The following is a 24,706-nucleotide window of genomic DNA, read 5'->3' as shown; positions in this document are numbered from 1 at the left end:
TCACTTTTTAGATTGCCAGTGTTTTAACTCTTGCCATTTTAGAATGAGGATAGATAATGCAAACCAAAATAGTCGGATTTTATATACACTCTTGTTTCAAGTGAAATATTAAATTAATAGAAAATAGTATCGATTTTTTACCTACATTAGTTTTTATCTTTAATACCAAAAGTGAGATTTTCTACCTAAAATATATACCCCCTTATTACTTCGAGTAAAGTACTACTACTAAACTCAACTTTTTGAAAATATATAGTTTGAGGGGGATTTCCTTGTCATCTTTGATGAGAAATATTGCTTTGTAAAAACTGTGTTGGTAACATGCAGTTCCACCTTAATTTGAAGAAGTACAACATTAATGGATGACTTCTATTTCCCGAAAATATCAGAAGCATGATAATATGCAGTAAGTGTATATAGAATTAACAAGTTTGTATAAATACCTTTATATTTTCGTTATTTACTCTACCATACAATATTTCATATTCATTCCTTTTTGCACATGGTGTCAACTTTAGTCTAATTTTTGACTTTTTCGAGGCCACTGAGAAGACTCATCCCACACCAGTCTTGCTGTGGCCCGTTGAGTAGCTCTCGTAATATAATAATTGCATTTTGATACCTAATAAGTCCAACAATATAACATGATTATCTGATTGATATATGCTGCCATTGATATCTTAACTACTGGTATTGAATTTAAACAATAAGTCTGCCTGCCCTACGTTTAGTATTGAATAGAAAAGAATTGACTCTAAAAGTGTTCCTCAGCCGCTAAAGTCTCCCTAGTTAATGTCGATGGTTTATGGTCACATTACTATATCCCATTACTTTTAAGCAATTGAAGGGATTTGTTTGATCTAAAAATATCCAAGTGACATGTAATGTATAAATTACTAACAGTTTCAATTTCAAGTGTCCCATGACCTCAAAAGTTCCATGAAAATAATGGTGGTTATATTCTCCCACTGCTATATTCAATACTTTTATGCATTACAGGGATGGTTTTGACCTAAAAATGTGCCAGGTGATCTTTGAAGTGTCATTACTAATAGCATTATTTTACACTTACTTACTTAGCTATGTCCATCATGAAGTATTGAATTACTATATCTTTCACTCAAAAAGTATCCCATGACCTCAAAGGGTCCCTGGATTATTCTGATTATTATTATACTAGTATGCCTCCACTGCTATATACAACTTCTTTTGTCTAATTTAAGCAAATTCTTGAAATTATACTTACCAACTAAAAATCATCCATCTTTAGGCCATCTATGTTTAAAAAACACTGGAAATTAATTTTGCTAGCTCTGTTCCAAGCTCTGATAGTATGCTACTTGAAATTTTTCAACCTCTGTGCATTCATGTTATTTATTACAATTGTAAGTACAACAATTGTGTACTCGAAAGTTGATATTGAAATTAGAACCGACAGTGTCTTTTCAATATACATGTTTGTATATTGTAAAAATGCGACGTGGTTCTTTTAGAAAATTGGTATATATGCACTTTTATACATGTTGGACAATTAATATGTAATTACTCCACTAGAATGTTGTAATAAGAACGGCATATGCGCAAGAGAAAAATTTATTTTGAATTTCAGCGTAAAGTGTCTTTGACTCGACATTATTGATTATGACGTACCTATTAACAATATTTTTTCTTCCAATACAAAACTGGCTATAATGTGTGCCTTGGTACTTCTTTGACTTTTGATATGTAGGAACTTCACTAGAATATGATAATTAGAAGGGCATTGGAGTAAAAAATCGGACTTTTTAAATGTCACCCTAAAGTATCATTCAACTGTACATGATTGTGTATGTAACAAACTGTAAAAAAAATTGCTTACATAGCGTATCTGTACATGTTCAACAATTGAATAATTCAGGAAGGCCCGATAATCCCATTTACACCAGGCTATTATTATCTCTTTGTCTACGTTGGCCTTTCAAGCTATGGCATGGTTGCCGCGGTATAGACGGCTCAGACACACCCACTGCATTCATAATATTGTGAACATCGAAATATTGTCACAAAATTCATAAAAAAAACCTTCAAACGTTTGAAATTGCTTATGTTGAAGCAAAGACTGAGAAAATCGACGCATATTTGACCAATTTATGACTGTTGGGGTGACCGGATCAAGTCCCCCGTTGTAAAATGACTCTCACTTGCAAAGTAACAGACCTCGGAGTCTGATTGTTTCTTTATTAGAAGTTTAAGGTGTGAACTCTTAAAAATATATTTGTCCTAAATGCTTGTTCGCCTGGCCGTTTAGTATAGAAATAACGGGCGACGCGCTGACCATTAACGTTTATTTGTGGGCAAGGGCGAGAGGAAAGCCAAAAATTAAGCCTCGCCCGTTAATTCCGCTTTTCTCGAGCATGCGCCCATAAATAAACGTTAATTGTCAGCGCGGAGTCTGTTATTTCCCTTATCTTATCAACAAACCCCCCAAAATCGTCAAAATTTACGAAAATTTCCCGTGCGAACGACAACTGGGCCTCAGAACTTGTCAGTAAGTAGCGCGCGATGCAAAAATTTTGCAAATGCAGAGATTTTTGAAAAAAACGTGTCTAAACTAGGCCCACAATTACTTCATTTTATTTGTTATTGATTATGATCTTTGTAAAAATCACAATTTTCGTTTTAGCCGTAAAGTTACTATGTTGACAATATTCTTCATATTAACGGGCATGTAAACAAACCATTACTGTGTATTTGTGGGCAGTCCACGTAGTTCAGCTCGACCAATTAAAATGCGATGGACAGGGCATGGTAATATAATTTATCGTGTTCTAAAGTTGGGCTATATTTGCTGTACGTCGGTAGTTTGTCCTTATAGGATTGCATACAAATGCGTTTGTCGTTCATGCCATGGTTCAACCCGTTGAAGTCAAGTTTTCAGACATTCAGAGACACCGCTGACAGAACTGTTACGCACAAAACATAGTCGTATATTTAGCCTTTCCTTTCCGGTCATATTTGGCGATCTGAGTGCCTGGCCGAAAATTCCCTGGCGATTTTCGCTGAAGTTCGATCCAAGTTGAGGTAAAATCCCCTGCGAGAGGTCATTATTCAAAAGAAAGGGTTACTACACATGCGCAGTTCTTGTGTTACTGTGTTCATGTGAGACAGAAAATTGGCAAGCCGCTAGTTTAAACGATCGTTTCCTCCTCGATGAGCCGCATATCATCGTTAAGAGAGAAAAATAGCATTGATGACAATAACATTACTGATCACGAATGGCAATGCACGGAAAGACTCGAGCCCTGTGTTGGCACCAGATTGTCTAATCGAAAAATTTACCCACAAGATTACAATTTCAATGGAAAACAAAAGGCTATCACACCTCCATAATCCTCTTACAGACTAGAACAAAGGCGATCCCAGGGATCGCGAACAGTGCCTTTAACCTAAGGCACGCTATGAACAAAATAACACGCTAATTTTGTCAAGGCATGAAGAAATTACAAACCAGCGGCAACTATCCCTCGAACAAAAGCTCAAAGGAGTTAATCCCTCTATTTTTTTACATTCATGTTTGAATCTTTTTGAAAAAGTGCTTGGGTGTGCAATAGATATGATATTGAAATTTCATCAAAAGATATCGTATGTTCTCAAATATGAGTTTATGGGACATATTATGAAAGAAAAATCGATATCTGTTATACCACACTTTCTCGAAGGTCTTGTTAAATTTAATGATTTGTCCATACCTGTTTCCCCAAGCCCAATGTTTACACTTTTAGTAAAATTTCTCACTCATTAACCTACTCTCGAAAGGTGTCCTTGCCTAGCTTCGGTATCAACAGCAAAAACTAATAATATGTGCTATTTTCGGTTTTCTTGTTACTATCGTGTACTTTTAAATCTCTTAAAAATAAAAATACATTCTATTAATTTACGGTTCATTATTTCGATTTCTTGATAATCCTAGTTAGTTCTCCACCAGGGCTCCTTCAAACTTTTGGCTTGTCATGACTTTCAAGTACTCCACTTTTAAGTTTTATACTGGACGGATATTCTCCAAGAGGTGTAACCGTGAAAATATTTTAGCTAGGAAACATCAAACTTACTGCAAAATGCAAAAGAGCATCAAGTAAGTTTCTGATTATATTTTGCATACCTGATAACGTCCGACATTCAAAATTATTCCTGCTCCGAACTAATTGGGGCCTAAAAAACCGAAACTTCTTCTTCTGATGCAGTGATGGTGTTTTCACTTCGGTTGAACTCAGTAAAGTCTGTGTGGTATTATGCACCGCCCTCGGTACATAAAGATTTCGTCCCAGTACTTACCAAGGGTTTCAGTGTCGTTAATTTTGAAAATGGTTACGATGTCATACAATTTTAGCTGTCGATCGGGCGACATTCCCCCCAACGAACTTTTATTCCCCCAAAATTCTGTGCGAAAAAATACGCCGACCTCTCCTGTGACTCAATCGGGAAACGTGTCTCGGGTAACACACGTCGACTTTTTCTACATTACATTTGAATGACCTTGCCTTAGTGTGGAATCTCCACCCACTGACCGGAGCTCAGAGCAATTCAAAAACAGACCACGGTCCCTCTTTGAGCAGACATTGATGATTTATTGTTCTTCGTTCATTGGCGGCATATGCATGCACAGCACTGAACAGATGGTGGGTCAAAGGTCATATCGATTGTAAAGTATGCAATAATTTACAGTCCAAATTCGTGTCCATATGATCTTTTTTAAATATTTCAAATTTGTGTTTGACGCAATTTTGAACTTTGGAAAGACTTTTGTAGGAACATAAACCACAGCAAAAATACATAAATAATCCCGTTCACTTGAAAAATTACATCATAGTCGAACTTGCCATTTCGAATCGACAACTTGTTTATCGCGTAGATGAGCTCACTACGCTGAGAAGTGCTGCTGGCCTGTCCACTGCTCTCATTATACAGTACCTCAACGCAAGGGGCAGCAGTCACGAACGACCGAAGTCAGTTCTGGTTTCAACATGTCAAGGAAGACGATATTTTAGTGTTAAACCGAAGTTCACGACCCGTATGTCATTACTTATACAAGAACTAACGTTGTAGGTTTTAAGAAACACGCATTCTGTTATCAACGTGGTCACGGATTTGCAATCACCCTTCAGAACACGCTGCCTTCGTAACTCCCCGAGACCCGCGATCAAATTGTTGTTTGACCGAATGTGAATTGTCGGCGAATACATTTTACGAGCTAAAAACAGAAAGATAAAATAATTTACGAGAGCCACACAACAAGATGGCTTTCCTGCCTTCCAGACAAGGCCACGGTCAGTGATCCTTGTCTGGCTCGAAATTTACGGCGAACACACTTACACAGCCAGAAAAATCGAAGGGTAATTACTAACTCGTTTTTACGGGACCGTGAAGTTCAGACTGTTCGCTACAAAGTGGTACAGAGATGTGACCCTTCAACAAAGTAGGTCACAAGCTTTCCTTTGATGCGAAGGTGCGTAGATTACATGCATGACCTCTAGTGCGACAAATTTGTGGCCAGTCTACAGCCTGGAAATTACATGGCTAAAAAGTTAGGTCGACACATGCTTAGTGTAACCACAGTGTAGCTGGAATAGTTATCGCTACATAATTTAAATATACATGTTAGGAACGATAAAGTTGCTGCCATACTCATCAAAATACGGAAACACCAGTCGCTACTCACCAAACTTCGTATAATGACCTCTAATTATTGTATATCACCGAAATACCAACAGGTTACGAGTGGAAGTATAATATTTCCCGACTTTCTGTATTTCCATCATCACAACTTTGGTCAAAATATCAACGTTTTATCACTCTTATAGTTATGGTTGGTCGGGACGGCATTCGCCGCTTTGCGATGCTTGACGTCTTTTTATTAGATTATGTTCTCACAACTTGTGAACGTCGCTTTACAGTGTTATCTAGGGAACGCAGGCAAGCTTATATACATATGAATTTAGGACACACCCCTATCAGAAATGACTGCTGACGTCATTGTTTTTGCCAGGTGAAGGCATTCGCTGCAGCAACTTGCCGACGAAGGCTCAAAAAATTGGTAGTTCTCCGCGATTTATTTATTTTCTGCCGATGTTTTGTTTGAACAACTGTCATTCCCGGTCGACATTATCACTAGGTAACAAAAGTATGTTCATGTTTAGGATAATGCATGTTTAACTATCAAATGCCGTAGTTTCGAAGAAAAAAAAACAGTTTTTTTTTGCATTTTTCTCGAATTCTATGTGTGAATGAGGTAGCCTTCTTTGGCACCTCGTCAATTTGTGCTCACACACACCAGCTGCTTGAAATTCACGCTTTCCATTGGAAACATAATTGACTCAAAATGCGTGTCTGGATTTTCCTTTATATGCCTTTGTTGTTTTGTTAAGCGCTCTTGAAGGTGATAGACTAAGGTGCTTTTCAAGGAATTGTAATGTCACATCATATAATTTAAATGGAGACACCGAGAAAAAGTCGTAGACACGCATTTGAAGGATATTGTCAAGGCTGGTCAATGGACAAATTTCAACCGGAAATCTTACAGCACATTCGCTGAAGTGAGGAAAACCCGATTTTCTGAAGGTTCAGCAAAACGCTTGTCACGTGACTCTTATAAAAAAAAGACAGTGTACAGCGCACGGTGGGATTTCTCTATATCAGGGCTTTCAGAAATATACTTTATTAGGTGAAAACTTCTTCAAGTGAGAAAAATAAAAATCTGAAAGTTGTCTATAAGGTATGTAGCACTCAGGAATCAACACTAAAATATTTAACTACATAACCTCTAAAGGATTACAAATGATACGTTTTTGTAATCAATGCAGAAGGAACTACCTCAGATGTTCTGCGTCACAAGGTCTCTATTTACTGTTACCATAGTTCCTTCTTCAAGTGACAGAGACACTGGCATTAAGCCAAGCAGAAGCTTTAGTCTCAACGTTTTTCAGCAAGAATTCAAATGCTATAGGTCACGGAGGCCAAAACTCACTACACAGATACTGCAATCAATCACATTGAGAATCCAGGGTTTCCATTGATTTGACCTGACTGGTATTGTGGACCAAATGTCACTCTTTTGTGACAGCGCACATAAAAGCTAAACACTTTTACTGTGTACTGATGTTGGCGTAAGGATTTACTTTTAAAGTAAAAACAAATGAAAAGCTTTCGCAATGTCTCAAATGGCAATTTGTACAGAAATGTCTTCGAATTCGAAAATTATTCCATCGCATTTCAGAGATAAGGCTGCAAAAATGACCGAGTTTTCATTACTTCGACACGTATGGTTAAAGCTTGACAACCCCAACAAGAATTGGGCTCTTGTCATCTTGTAGTATTCAATCACTTAGAAGATAAATAAATGTGAATCGAGTTAAGTTATGCAGCCTGGGCATGTAATGACAAAGAAATGCCTTTCATCTTTGTTGGCTCTATGCTTTCGGCAAAGTATCTCGCGAGTAAATTATTGAAGAACATACCTAGAAACGCTTTACAAGCACTAAACATGTTAAGGTAACTATAGACTTGTAAAACGCCCAACTTTCTCTTCACAAGACGTCATTCTTCAAGTACCAAGCAGGCGAAGATATTTGAAATCTGTTGAAACACTTACCTTATTGAGAGTTACAAATCTTCCGTATTTGTAATCAACATGAATAGGGTAAACAAAGGTAGTGTCACCAGCAATTACACGGACGTTCGATATCAAACAGTGTAATGTACCACGTATTTCGCACTTTCACTGCTGGTAAACAATTACAACGACCGGTGTTAGTTGTGCCCACGCATGTTGCAGTGTCAAAGGTCTGCTGGTCACAGATGATCAGCACTTGTACGTGCTTCACATATAAAGTAGAAACAAAACGAGTCAAAGCTCCTTCGACTGACTAAGAGACCTGGTGTAAGGCAATACAGGGAGCACTGTCATACAAACTGCTTGAAGCAAAATAACAAAATTGTTCTTACAAAAAAATCTGTATCGTATAACTCTTAATTCATCCATGCATTATCAAAACATTTTCATTCAAATTGTTTTAAATTTTGTTACAATTAAAATGGGTTATGAAGTTTAACCACCAAAAATGTATTGATGTTCATGAAAAACCGACTTCATTAGTAAGTTAGTGATATTTATTTTCGCAGATTCGAGTTTAAAGTTCAAATTTTATTGAAATGTCTACGTAGTTCTCGAAATTACTCCAGGCACATTTGTTCCATGAAAATTTTACACAATGTACCCTTGCATCATACTGAGAAACTATATTCATATGAGGTGCCGATATATTATCCTGAAATCATTACTTTTTTTTCAGAAGAGACAGCTCTTGTCTGTGGTACTTGATGAATTTGCCATGCACTCCCACTAAGTTCATCGGGGATCCTCATATGGGCCTTGCATCAAAAACAGCAAGAACCACTTTGTAAGTGCGTTTGCACCTTTGACCCGAGACCACATTAGAAAATGCCAATGCATTTGGTATGTGGGAGGCAGGGTTACTCACATTGTTCATTGCCACATGCCTTAACACATCGACAAGGTGACTACCTGATTGTTGTACAGATGTGATCATTACTCATGGTTCTACTTTGAGCAGACTAGGATATTTAGCAAAACATTTATACATCTAGCAGCTCACAACAAGAATGTAGTTAACACTTCTAACTTACAATAGGATATAGTCATCAAACGTGCCGAAGGCAATTTTGACGCAACTAAAGATACAATAAATAATAAACCGCACACCAGAAATAAGTTTGGAATCAGAGGTGGTCCTCATATTTTTTGGCTTTTCGCCACTTTCATCATGACGGTCAATAAAAAAAGCGGAATTGTCACTAACGGTACATTAATCAGTCTTAATTTATCCTTAAAATTTGCAAAATCCTTAATTTAGACAATTTTCTAGAATTGTGACAAATATTACAATTAATTCTCATCTCTTCAAACAAAACATGTTAAGGCGAAGGACATTGACGAATTTTATTTCGTTGTAAGGCATAAAAAGAACAAGCGACAGTTTATAAAAGTGTCAAATGCAATCAAAGACATATATCAACTTGCTTGATCATAATACAAAGGACAGAGCAAATGCTTATTTGGAATTGAACGCAGATATTTGAATGCATTGTGTGGAGGGGGGTTACTGTCGCTACCGTAGACATCCGACAATTCCTCGTCGTTTAATTTTAAATATGCTGCACAAAAAGAATCAGGTCTGGCCTCAAGACATTCACAGAACAGTTTTGCGTATTCTAATGATTAAAAAAGTCAACGAGTTATTAAAAATAATTGTAATGTGAAAAAAAACCTTATTGAAATGTAAAGTATGCAAGCCTCTTTCTATTTCATCTGTAGAAGTGTACAACCTCAATTTACGTGGAGGTAAAATTATGCCAAGAGTCATGTCATAAGGCTAAGACTTAAGATTATGAAGTTAGCGTTCATTAGCATGCTATTATGCACACCAATTAAGAGTTTGATTAGTGTCTTCTCCGACCAATCGTCTTGTCTCCTGTCGCTATACAACAAATACCTGGCATCGTTATGTTAACTTATGTTAACTCCAGTCACAACCGTGCTGCAGCCACGGTCTCACTGTGACAGATGGACCGTGCTGCTGCGTAGACTTTCTAAAAGCGGTCAATTTCTACCGAGAAGAACAATACTATACAGTTGCTTAGAGAAGACTAAGATCAAGGTGGTAATAGGTCTGCATTATGACATGCTAATGTTGCTTCACTACAAAATTGATGTGTATAGAGCCGGTCAGAATCTAACGAGAACGTTCGGTATAATAACGTTTATTTTCTTGAAATATTCTTTTAGTCAAAAGCATTGAGATATTTTCCCATAATGCTCTTAACCGATTGTGCAACCTGCTTTGAAACAGAAACTTGTGAGAGTTTGAGTAATAATCTTCTGCTGTTGCCTTTGTCAATTTTCCATAGTAAGGTAAAAAGGAGAGAGAGAGAGAGAGAGAGAGAGAGAGAGAGAGAGAGAGAGAGAGAGAGAGAGAGAGAGAGAGAGAGAGAGAGAGAGAGAGAGAGAGATTTGAAATCTTTCGACACGTGCAGACGTCGTTGTCTACAAATTGTGTATTACACATACGAAAATATCGTTGGTTCAAGTCTGTGATTTGTGAATGTTGAGTGGGGTGAACGCGATGATTTGTGTTCTGTTTCATGTGAAACGCGTGAGTGGGGTGAATCGCAATCCGGCGGAACTAACTCACTACTGCGCCGACTCAAAGGTAACGCGTTCAATTAATCGCAAGGAAAAACTGGCCCGAGGCCTGGGCTGCTAAATTCCAAATGGGTTTGTGTGAAATAGGAGAGACACAAGAAAAACACTTTTACAAAAGTTTTTTTAGAAAATTCATCGTCTTGAACCAAGTCTAATACGAAATTGTTTTCGTAAAGAAAAACAAGCTGGATTGGTTCCTCTTTATACGACATTCTTTTGTGAAAAGATACCGGGGCCCGTAAACATGACTGTACTATAAAACGCTTAGCTGTTATTGTGTATACGCGTATAAAACACGACGTCAACAGTGCTACTAATAAACAGAACGTCGCTTTGTTCGTCACAAAAGCCTTAGATAACCCTATTGCAAACAGGCACATTCCTTTCAGATTGTGTTCTAAAGACAGTAATGTGTTCATATATGACAACAAAGAACCAATGTCTTGTTTGTCAACTTACCCTTATTGTTCCTTTATTATGTCTTAATGCCCTTTGAATACCTGGCTGTCTGGGGAAGATCCGCACACGAATTGAGAAACGTATGCTATCTTTGTGAAATGTAATTTTGCTTTACGGACGAATTCCTTATTACTGTGTCTAATGTCACACTAAAAATGCTTGCTTCTGCAAAAGACAGCGGAGTCTTCCGCTCTACTGTCTATGGTTTTGCACGTCAATATTAATAACCTCCATTTCTCCAATGACAATATTATTCGCATTGTCTGTGGAAGTGGTGTTGAAGACAACGGATTACCACATGAACGACGACAGCGTTGATCGTGATGTAGATGTGTTGGCGGTTTTGAAAATAAAATTGCTCGTGCTTCAAAAGCATACCACTTAATGTGATAGTATGAAAATATATGTTGCAAAGCCTCTAAATTTATCAAACGCGGTGTGATGTGAATTTTGTGCTGTCTTTCAGATAAATTTTGAAAAACTTCACATTACTATACAACACATCCGGATCTTTGTCTTTACAGTTAAACACTCGTGCAAATATACCCAGTCGCCTTCTCTGTAATGTCAGAACGCATACTCACTACCATGCCAATTGTTGGCCATTGACCTAACGATTCGTTTAATTTTTTCATTTCTCTCGTTGCCTGGCACTGAAGCGGGCTGCCTTTGTCGAAATGCAGAAAGAGACATAAAAATAAACATATTTTTTCTACACCTAGAGAACGTTTACGGGATATAAAACATTTCTTGATGCTTTTCGTCAATTTTATTAGTTTTCCTTTTAAGCAAAATAAAGTAAGTATGCCAGTTGGCGTAATCTCATATTGGCGGATCAGATCCAGTGAAAACATTCAAAGATAAAACAATTCTACTCAAAACAGCTACGAGTACCCTTGTATTTTTTATACTTTCAGGTAACTTTGTATGTACAACTTTATTCATGGATTTCTGTTGTCGATCATTAGCGATTCGGTTTGACCCTGCAAATCATCTGTAAATTTCGCAATTTTTTAAAAATATTATTAATTATTATTTTAAAATATGAGTCTATGAGAAGACACTTAATCAAAATGGAGAACTGAAATTGTAGGCATGCGATTTTTCTACATCAAACGAGTTCAACGTGAAGATCATTTCTAAGGTGTAGAATTGAACTATTTTGGCAGACTTGACAGATTTGGAAGTTCATATTCAAGTATATATCTCTGATTGATCAATGATAAACTACTTTGATATTTTTCTCAGATCCTGTATTTCTTTGGCCACTGCTTCATTGTGTCTCCTAGCGATATTGTACAATGAGTCCCATGTTGGTGGCCTTGAGGGCGTTTTGCTCTCGTCAGCACTCATTTGTATCCACTGCGTGATGAAGCTTCAGCCGCGGCTTCTCCTGTCAACTCGTGGCTTCCTCTGGAATGTTTGATTTTCTCCCCTTCTATGCCAACATCTCGGGCGATGACTTCCCAGGTTGTTTTGATCTTCAAGGCTATTTCTTTGCATCGCTTTCCGCTATAGCCACACTACCTTGACTTACTCCTAGCGCGTGATAGAAAACGAGTTAGCCGTTAAATGACCGAAAACAGTTGCAATAACTTCTGCGTAATTAATTAAAGCGTTTTGGTCGGTAACTTTATCAAGTTGTGGTCGTTTGGTCATAAAAATGAGTCTTGATAAAAAGTTTCATCAATAAGTCAAACCTTTCACCAAAGACCTATTTTATCTGACTTAGTTGTGATTATTAGCATAAACAAGTGCAATTTTCTTCGAGTCTGTACTGTCAGTGCATATTTACTGCACTTGAACTGATCCTTAATTTTAGCCAGAATTCCCAACCCTAAGAAGGTACTTGAATTTGTAGTACTCGAAATTGCTTAATTCATGCTGACTCAAGTCGACAAGCCCACATATACTTATGTCAGTGTACTTATTTTATTCTCTGCAAGATAAATGTAAAGCTGAAATTGTTTCGTATCTATCGAAATTTGATTCTTCGACAATAAAAAAATAAAACCACTGTTAGTGTTCTTAACTTCGAAATCTTAATGAATGCTAAATAATCACAGTGCGTTATATTGGCTTCAAGATCTCTTATCTCATTTACCAAACTCTTTTTATCGAGCATCATACATTTTTGTCCTACCTGTTTCACTCGATCGTCTCTCAAACTGGTTCATTCGTTCTCTGATATCACCACATTGTTGATTTGTCCAGTCCCTTACTTCTCGTAACTCCTTTCGTATTTCGTCGATTTCACTTATCCCAAGCTCTTTTCCATCCTATTCAGTTTTTCTACTACTTTGTCAACGACCCGTGTGTCTAAAGTATCTGGGACAAACATGATTAAAATAGTAGACGTGTACCTCTAAATGTTTACGTTCACAATTATGGACGATTCCCACTGGTAAGACTTGAGAATACAGACAATGATTTCAGCTGGATAAACTTTTAGCTCAGGAATTTCACACTCATCATACGTTAATCGCCAGATGATCAGGTCATTCTAAGAAAGCTTTCATATTTTTTTTCATTATCTCTTCTAACGATTTGTATGTTTGATTTGTCGTCTTATTATTGTACGGGTTGGATTTCAAAAGCGTTTAAGTTTTGTGTTTATATGGTTATGCGCTCTTTTTGCCTTTTTAATATTTAGGCACACATTTCACTCTTCTGTACGCAAGCAACCACGTGGATCTAGCCAAGACCCGTATTCAACATTAGTCTTGCATCTATCATCATCATTGTAAATATATGTATACAAATTTGTAGACATCGATTAAATTAGCCTGGGTTACTTTATTGATTCATTGTTCATTTGTGGACATATTGGAAGATGTCATTAATTATTTGGTCAAATTTGCATTTTTGAAGTAAATCAATTGCCTTACCATCTCGCTTTTCAATATCCGTAATTTTATTTTTCAGTTCAGTGATCTGTGAGACGAGTTGTAACACAATCTTCTGCAATTGTTCTTTGGACTTTGTCTCCGAGGTCAGACCTTAGAGAAAATGGAGAAATATATCAAGTGAGGCAGACGAAGCAATACGCTTCTACTTTTCATGGCAAAGACAACATACGCAGAAATTAAAAGACTTTATTATGTTCACTCTTCAGAAAATAGTGTATTTCTAACCGTTAAAAGCTCCTACCATGAGACCCAGTTGTTCCTGATGTATATCACAGGATAGAAAAAAACTATAGCTTGACTTTTAATAAACAACAAGAACGCAGCCAACGATATTACGTAAACTGTATTATGAAAACTTTTGCGGCAGATTCAGCACCGTTTTTGATTTCTAATTCATCGGAATAGGCAAATTCATAAGTAGGATCGACGATTCTATGAAACACACTTTATTTCTGCTTATTCTTACTCGAGGTGGATATATGCACGAGCATTATGTAAGTCATAAAGTCAAACATTTTATGCAGGTACTTTAAGAACGTACGCGCGTTGACATGGACGGGACATCTGAAATTTGTACAACGCCAATTAAGAGGCAGGGTAATAAACATATATGTTAGAGATAATTACGACGTAAATGAAAACAAATGAAGAGTTTAAAATGTTTACTGTGACAAACTGTTTTCATCAAACAATGGCAAGCAGCTACAAATTCAAACGCGAAACCTAATAATGATATTTTCATATACCTTTGAGTCGGTAAATAACTATTTTTCCAACATCTACGCACCAAAGTATACGATATGTGTTCTCAGACATGCCTGACATTAGTCATCATTATTCGTCTATTATCCCTCCATGATTCGACTAATGTTGACTCAAAATGACCTAAATTCGTCCAAATCCGATTCAAATATTTTATGAATTCAGTTTGACTCTTGAAGAGAAAATTGCATAAGCTATACCCCACTATCTTGAGAGATATAATCTAGACATTTGTACCTTCCTCTACTTTCGCAGAGATTTTTCCAGATCATCTAGTTTGTTGATTTTACTGCCCAGGTCTCTGAGATCGCTTCTCATAGTTTGCATGGCTTCCTCCATACCAAACTTGACGTCATCGATTTTTGCCGCTAGTCTTTGTTCCTGGGCCAGCATGAGGTTGTTCATCTGACTTCCGATGGCTGCTACAATGGCTGTAAAACGCAATGTTGACATAACAGAAAACAAAACAGCATAAATCGCTTACGTGATTTGGCAATTCGTCTTTTGTGACACTCGGTGTGCTCCGGTGTGCTCCATTTTGCATTGATAGATGGATTGAGGTATATGATGTACCCATGACCCAACCAATGGAGCAATGAGGAGTAAAGTGCCTTGTTCAAGGGCACAACACCGTGCTGGAGTCTCGAACTCACCGTCCTCTGACTGTGATCAATCACTTAATCTGGACTTAATGGGTCTCGAACTAACGTCCTCTGCTAGTGCCACCGGTACCCTAATCACTGCCCCCTATACTTTCTAATAATTTTGGAACAATTAATCGAATCTGTATACTGCCATAGAATAGAGTGGTTCAATAATAACTTATTACAGCTTCTATATAAACGAGAAGTGAGTGATAAAAACGTTGGGGACCAATCCAGTACAATAATAATGAAAGTCAAAACATGTGCATATATCGAAATTAAAAAAGCATGGAGTTAACTAGTTACTCAACAAAGATAAAGAACATGTGAAGAATACACTTCGTGTTTGCATTTAGATCGTGCAATGTTTATGTGGTCATTATTTTGCCAGCTGATTGGGGAAGGTTATTCCCTTAACTTGAAAAGGTAGCAATGTCAGTACAAGGATGTCATCTCTCCCACTAAAGAAATTAGAGCCTGTAGAAAGGAATATTAGGACACATTACTGACAATCTACGCCCGCTTAGTATGTATAGTAATATTAGTTAAGTAGACTGACCGGTAACTTCCCCTGATCCTGGTTGACTCAAACTCTGTCCTTCTGCACCTACAAAATATGTAAAAAATAAGCAACATAATTTCTTTATTAGAGAAACATGTAGATCCATGCATGTACCCTAATCACTGCCTCACCGGTGCTCCCTATACTTTCTAACAATTTTGGAACAATTTATCAAATCTGTATAATGCCATAAAATTGATAACTTATTACAGCTTCTTTATAAACCAGGAGTACGTGATAAAAACGTCGGCGACCAATCCAGTACAATAACAATGAAAGTCAAAACATATGCATATATCGAAATTAAAAAAAAACATGGAGTTACTCAATATAGGAACAAGCGAAAAGATAGAATAAGTTGTATACATAGATAAAGAACATTTTGAAGAATGCACTTCGTGTTTGGATTTAGATCGTGCAATGTTTATGTGGTCATTATTTTGTCAGATGATTGCGGAAGTTTATTACCTTGAAAAGGTAGCAAGGTCAGTACAAGGATGTCATCTCTCCCAATAAAGAAATTAGAGCTTGTAGAAAGGAATATTAGGACACATTACTGACAAGCTACGCCCGCTTAGTATGTATAGTAACATTAGTTAAGTAGACTGACCGGTAACTCCCCTGATCCTGGTTGACTCAAACTCTGTCTTTCTGCGCCTACAAAATATGTAAAAAATAAGCAACATAGTTTCTTTATTAGAATAACATGTAGATTCATGCGTGTGTACGATTAAAGTTTTCTTATTCGATTAGACAGTGACTGCCAGACATATTTGATGTGTGTTTCTAAACATAGGAACAATTATCGAAAAGATAGAATAAGTATATACATACTAGAACATTTGAAGAATGCACTTTGTGTTTGGATTTTACTCGTGCTTAGTTTATGTGGTCATTATTTGTCAGCTGATTGGGGAAGAGTATTCCCTTGAAAAGGTAGCAAGGTAAGTACAAGGATGTCATCTCTCCCAATAAGAAATTAGAGCTTGTAGAAAGGAATATTAGGACACATTACTGACAATCTACGCCCGCTGAGTATGTGTACTAATATTAGTTAAGTAGACTGACCAGTAACTTCCCCTGATCCTGGTTGACTCAAAATCTGTCCTTCTGCGCCTACAAATATGTACAAAATAAGCAACATAGACTCTTTATTAGAATAACATGTAGATTCATGCGTGTGTACGATTAACGTTTTCTTTAATATTCGATAGACAATGACTGCCAGACATGTTTGTGTGTTGTTATATTCAGAATTGGTAGTACTTCAGGTTTCATGTTAATGGATTCTACCCTCCTATGCACTGTAATATATTTCGGCATCATTATACGATAAAATAAACTAATCTCTCACCTTTGACATTCTCTCCTCTAACCGGTCTATTCGGATCCAACGTTCTCAACACTGTATTGGAATGATTCGTCGCCTCAAGTGCCTCATAGAGTATGTTAAACCCGTTCTCGGCGCCCTGAAATAAGTTTAGCAAATAGGCTACCCGGGCATCTATTTTTCGCATCTGTAAATTTAAAGGCAGTTGATGGTTATCAATGTATAAAACATTTCATGCATAAAGTTGATTGGAGCGCGAATACGGAGCTGTTAACCGAAACTCAGGTTTCTTACACACATTAAGATAGAACGTAATCTTGGTAACTTGAATTTACATTGCGCTCATAATTATTTCATAGCTGAAATGAAACAACAACACCAAACAAATAGAAACAAAACAACGAAGAAACGAGTAACTTTAAAATTATCTCTGATTGAGTCTTTCTAAAGCCGAGTCTGCCTATCTGAGTCTTTAATTAGAGCAGGTATTCGCTATAACTATGTAATATTCTCTTATCAACCTGCGATCATGACCTTAATTGAAACATTTTTGTTCGATTCAACGTAAATGTTATTTATAAAATCAGTCAGTACCGTCGCTAGTCTGAAAGTTTGACATCATGGTAATATTACCGTCATGATTCAGCTTGAAGGCCAATTGGATTAGGTTATATTTAAAAGTTTCATAAGGTCACCTAGGATAAGACAGACTAAAAGATATAACAATTAACAAGTCTGGGGCCTATTACAAAATTCAACGATACTTACATTAAAGCCAATCACATCGCCTTCTGATATGATATTAGGATATATTTTTCTTGTGTATTTGATTATTTCTCTTGCTTTTAAATTATTTGTAAAATACTGTAAGTTTTCTGTAAGTATTTCTTCTGTCCGAAATCCATGTCTTGTATAGACTCTTTTGTGACGGTGTTGCTGTTTTCTGGGTTGTGGAAAGAAGAAGGACAATTACTAGTCATAACCAGCAACAATCTCAACCATACGAACTGACACTGAATGAAGATCACGTCCCGGGAACGTAAATTATAAATATCTATCAGTAATAAGGGTACACACGTAGTATTGAATTAGTTTTCGTATGCTAACTGGTCTTGTTTGTTTGTTTGTTAAATTGTCTTTCTTCGTTGAGAAAGCAGACTTTAAATATACGACACTAGAGCTTTCATCACAATCCCAACTGTTTATAACAGAGAGATCGGCATTGAGCCAAGTGGGACCTATATTCTCCAGGTATTGAAATAAACCTCAAATGTCGCCAAGGCACAAAGGGCAACCTTAGCAAACAAACGCCATTATCAATCATATCGAGATTGTAGGGTTTTCTTCTTATGGCTCTTTCATCTGTTCAGTTTGCATTTAAAGACCTAGTCCTATCCTTTTGTTATGTAGCACATTAAACTACTTCCAGAGCTTGAAGAATGCAGCTGCCGACTTGTTTATTATTTATTTGAAAACGTATTCATTTGCCCAAGTAAAAAGCTCAAAGTCGTTACGAAGACTTTAGGCCTTACATCATTACATGGGATTCTTTCTTTCAGCCTTTTTGCTCCGTAACAAAATTGAATTGGTCAGGCTTACGATCATTGCTATTTTGTCATTTGAGTTTTACAGATGTTGTTAAGATTAAACTACCCGATCACGAACAACTGTCTCATTATCGTATAAAATATAGTCTTTTGGAAGCAAAACAAAATATTTCATCGCCAGGATAGCTGTCACAACTGTCGCATCTACTGGAATTTCATCCTAGAAGGACGGATATTTGTAAAACCCTTCTGATGCTGAAATTTAGCCGAATATTTCAATAGTGAATTTTATCCAAATCGTATAGCGAACTGAATATAAACTTTTGGCTATAAGACGCCCGACTTTTTTTGACGCGATAAGATAAAAAGAAATTGTTTCAACGATTAGTTTGTCGAGAATTACAGAACCAAAATCAAAATCAAAATGTGTCTGGTAAATAAATTATGTCTTAACAATTACGCTGCTATAGATTGGCAATCAAAGAGTCAGATACCACACTCCCATACCCTACAGCGAAGTTCGGCAAATGATTTACCGCGTCGCTGTTGTTTGCATGCGTACGCACGTTGTCGTGTCAAAGGTCTGCTGCCCTAGGTCGTCAGACACTTGTACGTGCTTCACATAGAAAGTAGAAATCAAACGAGCTTCACATAGAAAGTAGAAATCAAACGAGTCCATGCTACTTCAAGGTACTGGCAGGTCAGTAAAATGTCTTACAAACAGCTTGAACCAAAACACCTTGAAAACTTACCTTTTCTAAAATCCGACGAAACCGTTGATGTTGTCATGATTTTAATTCAGTAGAGAAAATTTTCAGAAAAAAACTTTCATGTATGACTAGAATCAGATAAAACGGCTTTTGTGTCTCAAAACGAAAATATTACATTATCCTAAAACCTTTGTATTGATGGTATGCATAAATTTGATTAGAACACGATTGAAACAAATTTTGGATAATTTGATGATGAAGTAAAGCCGAATAAATCTACAAATGTAATCTCACCTGCTTTTCTTTTTACATTACACAGTTGTTTTGTGAGTAATTTGTATTATTCCAACATTCAACTAGCTTGCACCAAATACTTTTAAGACATTTAAAAGATATAAAACTCCAATTATCCCAAATTAGTTCCAATCGTGTTTTAGGCAATATTACTCAACATAATTATCTGAAAACCTTACAAAACTATTTGATGTTTAATTTGTAATCAAACCGAGTAATTTATTATAAAACCATTGTCATTATCTGTATTCATTATCATAGTCATTATCATTTAGCCATGTCATTATCACTGTACTATAAAAAGGGTTTCTGACGCCAAACCATCAAAATCATCATGGTATTTAAAAAACTTCGTTAATAACTTTGCGCTAATGAAAAGCACACATTTGGTACGGCTGTACGGATGACGTCTAGGCTTAATTATTAAAAAGACACTATAGGAAAATTATGTTGGCAGTCTTTTGTCTTGTTTCTTTAACGAAATTTACATCATAGACATCATACATACGTAATGACATAAAATATGGTGAAGATTTACAACAAAACGTATACTCACTTTGCCAAAAGTGACAACTTTTCAGATGTAAGTGCTTTTGTTAGTTCGTCGTGATTGTTGTCAGGTAAAATTCATTAAACAACAAATCAGTCACTAAGAACACTAATCATCGCGACCGAATCATGAGTATGCGTAATTCTAAAACAACTGCTGCGGAGCAAAGTAGATCTAGAATTTGTCAAGAGTAAACGGTCGTTCACATTGGCTGTGTTCTGATATGAGCGCTGAAACCACAGGGAACAGCGAACAGATCCCCAGGGGATGGGGTGTAAGCACGGATTTCTTTACTGTGTATTTTATTTTAATAATTATAATTTTGATATTCCTAATAAAGATTTTTACTACCAGCCTTAGCAGCCTTTGTCTTAGCACTTCTTTTGTAAAGATTTATTCTTTTTCTTCCTCATCGTATCAATATTCGTCCTGTTATAATGGTGAGCGAAGTTTTATCACTATACTGCTTCAATAATCTGATGAGTTTGATTATCTCAGGCGTCAGCAAGGAAGTGTAAGTGACTGGTCTGTGGACGCTGTCACTACATTATTACGGGATTTTGGCTAAGGCAACAAGGAACGCTCCAGCAACGAAATAAGTGGATTAGTTGACCTTGAAAGAAGAAATGTTTAAAAAACAAGTGGTAACACCAAGACACCAAAAGTTGATATTATAATTGTTTATTAGGAATACCACTCTCAAATTTATTGACACACAATAAATAAGATAGTATGCCGACAGCCCAACTCCCGACGCTGCTCCCTGTGCTGAAACAAAGAGCCAACCAAATTCAGTGACGCTCTCAATTAAAAAATAAGGACTAGTATTTTGGCAAATGTGTGAAATAAAAGGAAGGTAGATCCAACATCATCTTCGATTTCATGCCACGTGCCTTCAGAGAAATCATATCCGACACGATAAGTGCCTGGTTTACTCATGATTAAAGCATTATCCACACTTGCATATTACAAAAATGTTTTGAGAAAATGGCTTTTTCAGAACAAAGTTGGTAAGCACTTCTCGATGACAGGCGCATGCAGTCGTAAAAGTCCTAAAGTCAGGTAATATTTTGTGCGCAACTTAAGTCACAAAAATAATAAGTTTTACCCAAGAGGTATTTTGAGGAACCAAAGATGTTGCGTTTCCCATGTATTTTAACTTTTTGTGAGAAATTCATGGGATATTTTAAATAATCTGCAGAGGTTGCCAGATTCAACAACTGGATAATGTGGTGGTTTAAGTATCCCTGTCGCAAACGTACTAGACGGTTTCAAAACATCGGACATGTTCAACACGCTGATCACGAGTTTTGTACGGAAGGTTTAAAACAAAGAGAAGCACTTGTCAGCATTTCAACGAACACTTTCAATATTTTAGATTGTTTCCTGATGACTGTATAGTTTCTAGGAGTATTCATTTCTCTCTTAAACATCCTTGATACGCCGAGAAGACTGACGTGTTGATGCTGTACTATGTTTGTCTTCAAGCAGGCAAGCACAATCAACCGTGATAACGACCCGATGACCTCATTGTACAGACGGGAAACGTAAAAGCGTGTACGATGGCTTTTACTTAATAAAAGGGGTATACATAAAAACATAATTCTTGATATGGTGTGTGTACTTGGGTTTTGGGGGCTGTTTTTTCTCTATCGATGTTCTTGTTAAAACAACATTTCAATCGGAAAAATCAGGTCTCTATTTATAGTTACTTCAGTTCCGTCTTCAAGTGACAAAGACACTGGCATTAAGCCAGAAGACGCTTTCGTCTCAACGTTTTAAGCAAAAGTTTAAATGCTATATGTCACAGGGGTTCAAAACTCACTACAGGGATACGGCAATCAATCACATTGAAAAAAAACAGGGTTTCCATTGATTTGCCTAACTGGTATTGTAAACCTGGGTCACCCTTTTGTTATATGGCAGTACATAAAAGGTAAACACTTGCATTGCCTACTGATGTTTGCAAAAGCTTTTATTTGAACACTGTGAAAATCCAATGAAAAACTATGCCATCCTGTTAATCATGTCATTTTGTCCGTATGTATGGCGCAACTGTACCAGAACGCCATCGAATTCGGTATTTATTTTACCGGATTTGAAGGACAAGGCTGCAAAAATGATTGGTTTTCATTTTAACTTTGACTCGCATAATTAAAGTTCAACTAGCTGAACAAGAATAGCGCTCTTATCATTCCGTTGTATTCAATCACTTAGAATATAAAATAGTTGTGAAACGAATGATTGCAATTACTGTATAAGATTAAGCAGCCTTAGTATGTCATAACAAAGAAGTGCCTTTCATCTTATTGGATTTTAGGCTCCAATTTTGGCAAAACATTTCACAAGTGAATTATTGCAGAATATGTCAAGGGGCGTTTTTACAAGGAATAGGGTGACATTACAGCCTGCGGGTCGAAAGAATTGGAGTGGGAGTCACTCAGAACATTGAAAGCTAGAAGGGGGTGTTCAAAATGTGCAGGGAAAAAAGGGGGTACGCAAAATTTAAGTGCGAAATAAATTGAAACACCTTTCAGATTGTGCCATTGAACACATCAATTTCTCAAAATTTCGATGCGAGAGGGGGACACCCCGCCTCGTGCTCTCCCCCTTTGGGTGTTGTAGTAGTTTTACCAGTAAGGGAACAAATTGAAGACACCTCTCATATTACACTCATAGCACTACTGCTCTAGTAGTTCCTATAAAAACCCTGTCATGATACCTATCCAAATTAAACAATACCGTACATTAGTTTGATACTGGTTATAGAGTGAACTTTTCAATCTGTATTTGTTTTGATTTGAATATCATTTCGTTGGTTTCACTTTTTTCAACCGTCATGGATGATAATCAAGCAGGGTATGCCGACACCAGGTTCGACAGGTCTTTAGTATTGCTGTATTTTTTTAAATTTTACAAATAGTTGTATTGATTTTTAACTTTTCTAAGTGGAGTAGAGTTAGTACTTATTTCTGTGTTAGAGGAGAAAGGGTACTCAAATCCATCATGGTTGGCAGGGGAGGGGGTACTAAAAACTTCGGAGTTTATGCTGCAATTCTTCCGCCCCCAGGCGGTAGATAATGACAGATCCCTTCAACATGTTATAGGTAACTGTAGACTTGTACAACGCCTAACTTTCTCTCCACAAGAGACATTCCGCTCGACATTCTTCACACGACATAAACACGCGAAAATATTGGAAATCTCTTTCAACACTTACCTTTTGGAGAATTACAAATCTTCTGTGTTTGTAATCAACATCAGTCAGGCAAACAAAAGGTCATGTTTCAAGCAATTACACGGTCGTTTGATATCAAACAGTAACTTACCATATATTCCACTGTGGTGTGGCTGGTAAACAATTGACTACGACTGGTGTCAGTTGTGTCGACGCACGTTGCAGTGTCAAAGGTCTGCTTGACAAAGGTGATTAGCGTTTGTACATGCTTCACATAAAGTATAGATACAAAATGAGTCAACGCTCCTTCAACTGACTGAGAGACCCAATATAAGACTATACAGGAAATAATGTCTGACAAACTGCTATGAAGAAAATTACAAAATTGTTCATACAAAAATGTCGACGTCGTAAAACTATTATTCATCTGAACATTTTAAAAATCTTTCCAATTGTTTTTGTTACAAGAAAAAATGGGTGCGGATGTCTAACAACCTAAAAAGGTCATGATGTTAATGAAAAACCGACTTCATCAGTAACTTACGATAATTGTTTGCACAGATCTACGCAAAGCTGATTTTCCCAAATTGTCTTCAAGTTTAGCTGATATTGACTGGCATAATAATCTTGACGGAAAAACAGCAAACGACATGTGGAAATTTTTCAGAAACACTGTAAATGCTGTTTCTTCTCAGTGTATCCCAATGAAGCGGCGCACACCCAGATCCAAACCTAAGTCGATGACGAGTCATGTGCTGCATCAGGTGAGGAAGAAAAGGAAGCTTTGGCGTATTTATACCCAGAGCAGAAGTCTACAAGACTATCAGCGATATAAACTGCAACAGAGCTACGTCATCTCAGAGATTAGGAAGGCCAAGAAAATGTATGAAACTAACCTACCAAAACACATAAAGGATAATCCTAAGGCATTTTTTGCATATGCTCGTTCTAAACAGAAAACAAAAGACTCGATAGGACCTCTGACCGACAGAAATGGAGCACTTATTGGTGATAACGCTGACATGGCTGACATTCTAAACCACTTCTTTGTGTCTGTTTTCACGAAAAAAGATATGCGGAACTTACCACATTTGGTCATGACAAGCAGTCTATCCAAAGAAGAGGAGTTACACAGCATACAAATAAATAGAGAAGATGTGGTCAAGAAACTTAGCAGTCTTTGTTCCTTCAAAGCACCTGGGCCTGACAGTATTCTATCATGTGTTCTGAAAAATTGTGCTGCGCAGCTTGCTTTACCTTTGACTTTGCTTTTCAACGAATCTCTGAACTCAGGTAATGTCCCGGACGATTGGAGGATAGCAAACGTTACTCCTATCTTCAAAAAAGGTCTAAAATGTGAGCCAGGAAACTATCGACCAATCAGCCTAACCAGCCTTCCGGTATGCGGAAAGATCTTGGAGTCCATCATCAGGGATCGGATAGTTACGCACTTGGAAAAACATAATCTTATTATTGACTCGCAACAGGGTTTTTGCCACGGTAAGT

At 37.0% G+C, this 24,706-nt stretch overlaps 1 protein-coding gene and 1 long non-coding RNA gene across 2 annotated transcripts in view; both read right to left on the bottom strand.

Moving 5' to 3' along the window:
* LOC139148493 (uncharacterized protein PF3D7_1120000-like) overlaps nt 1–7,794 on the bottom strand; it is a 36,593-nt gene extending 28,799 nt beyond the window's left edge. Inside the window, exon 1 of the mRNA XM_070719972.1 lies at nt 7,625–7,794. The gene's annotated coding sequence lies outside the window, so the exon portion shown is untranslated. The remainder of the gene's footprint in view (nt 1–7,624) is intronic.
* A 4,309-nt stretch (nt 7,795–12,103) lies between these two features.
* Nucleotides 12,104–13,702, bottom strand: LOC139120602 (uncharacterized). Its single transcript, XR_011549122.1, has 3 exons — nt 13,603–13,702; nt 12,858–13,042; nt 12,104–12,253 (listed from the first exon to the last, which is right to left on the bottom strand). It is a non-coding gene; the product is annotated as an uncharacterized lncRNA (long non-coding RNA).
* Nucleotides 13,703–24,706: the final 11,004 nt, after the last annotated feature.

The sequence above is a fragment of the Ptychodera flava genome, chromosome 2 (genome assembly GCF_041260155.1).
Source record: "Ptychodera flava strain L36383 chromosome 2, AS_Pfla_20210202, whole genome shotgun sequence".
Classification (NCBI taxonomy): Eukaryota; Metazoa; Hemichordata; class Enteropneusta; family Ptychoderidae; genus Ptychodera; species Ptychodera flava.
The sequence above is the reverse complement of the archived record's forward strand: the minus strand, read 5'-3'. Positions and strand labels throughout refer to the sequence as shown.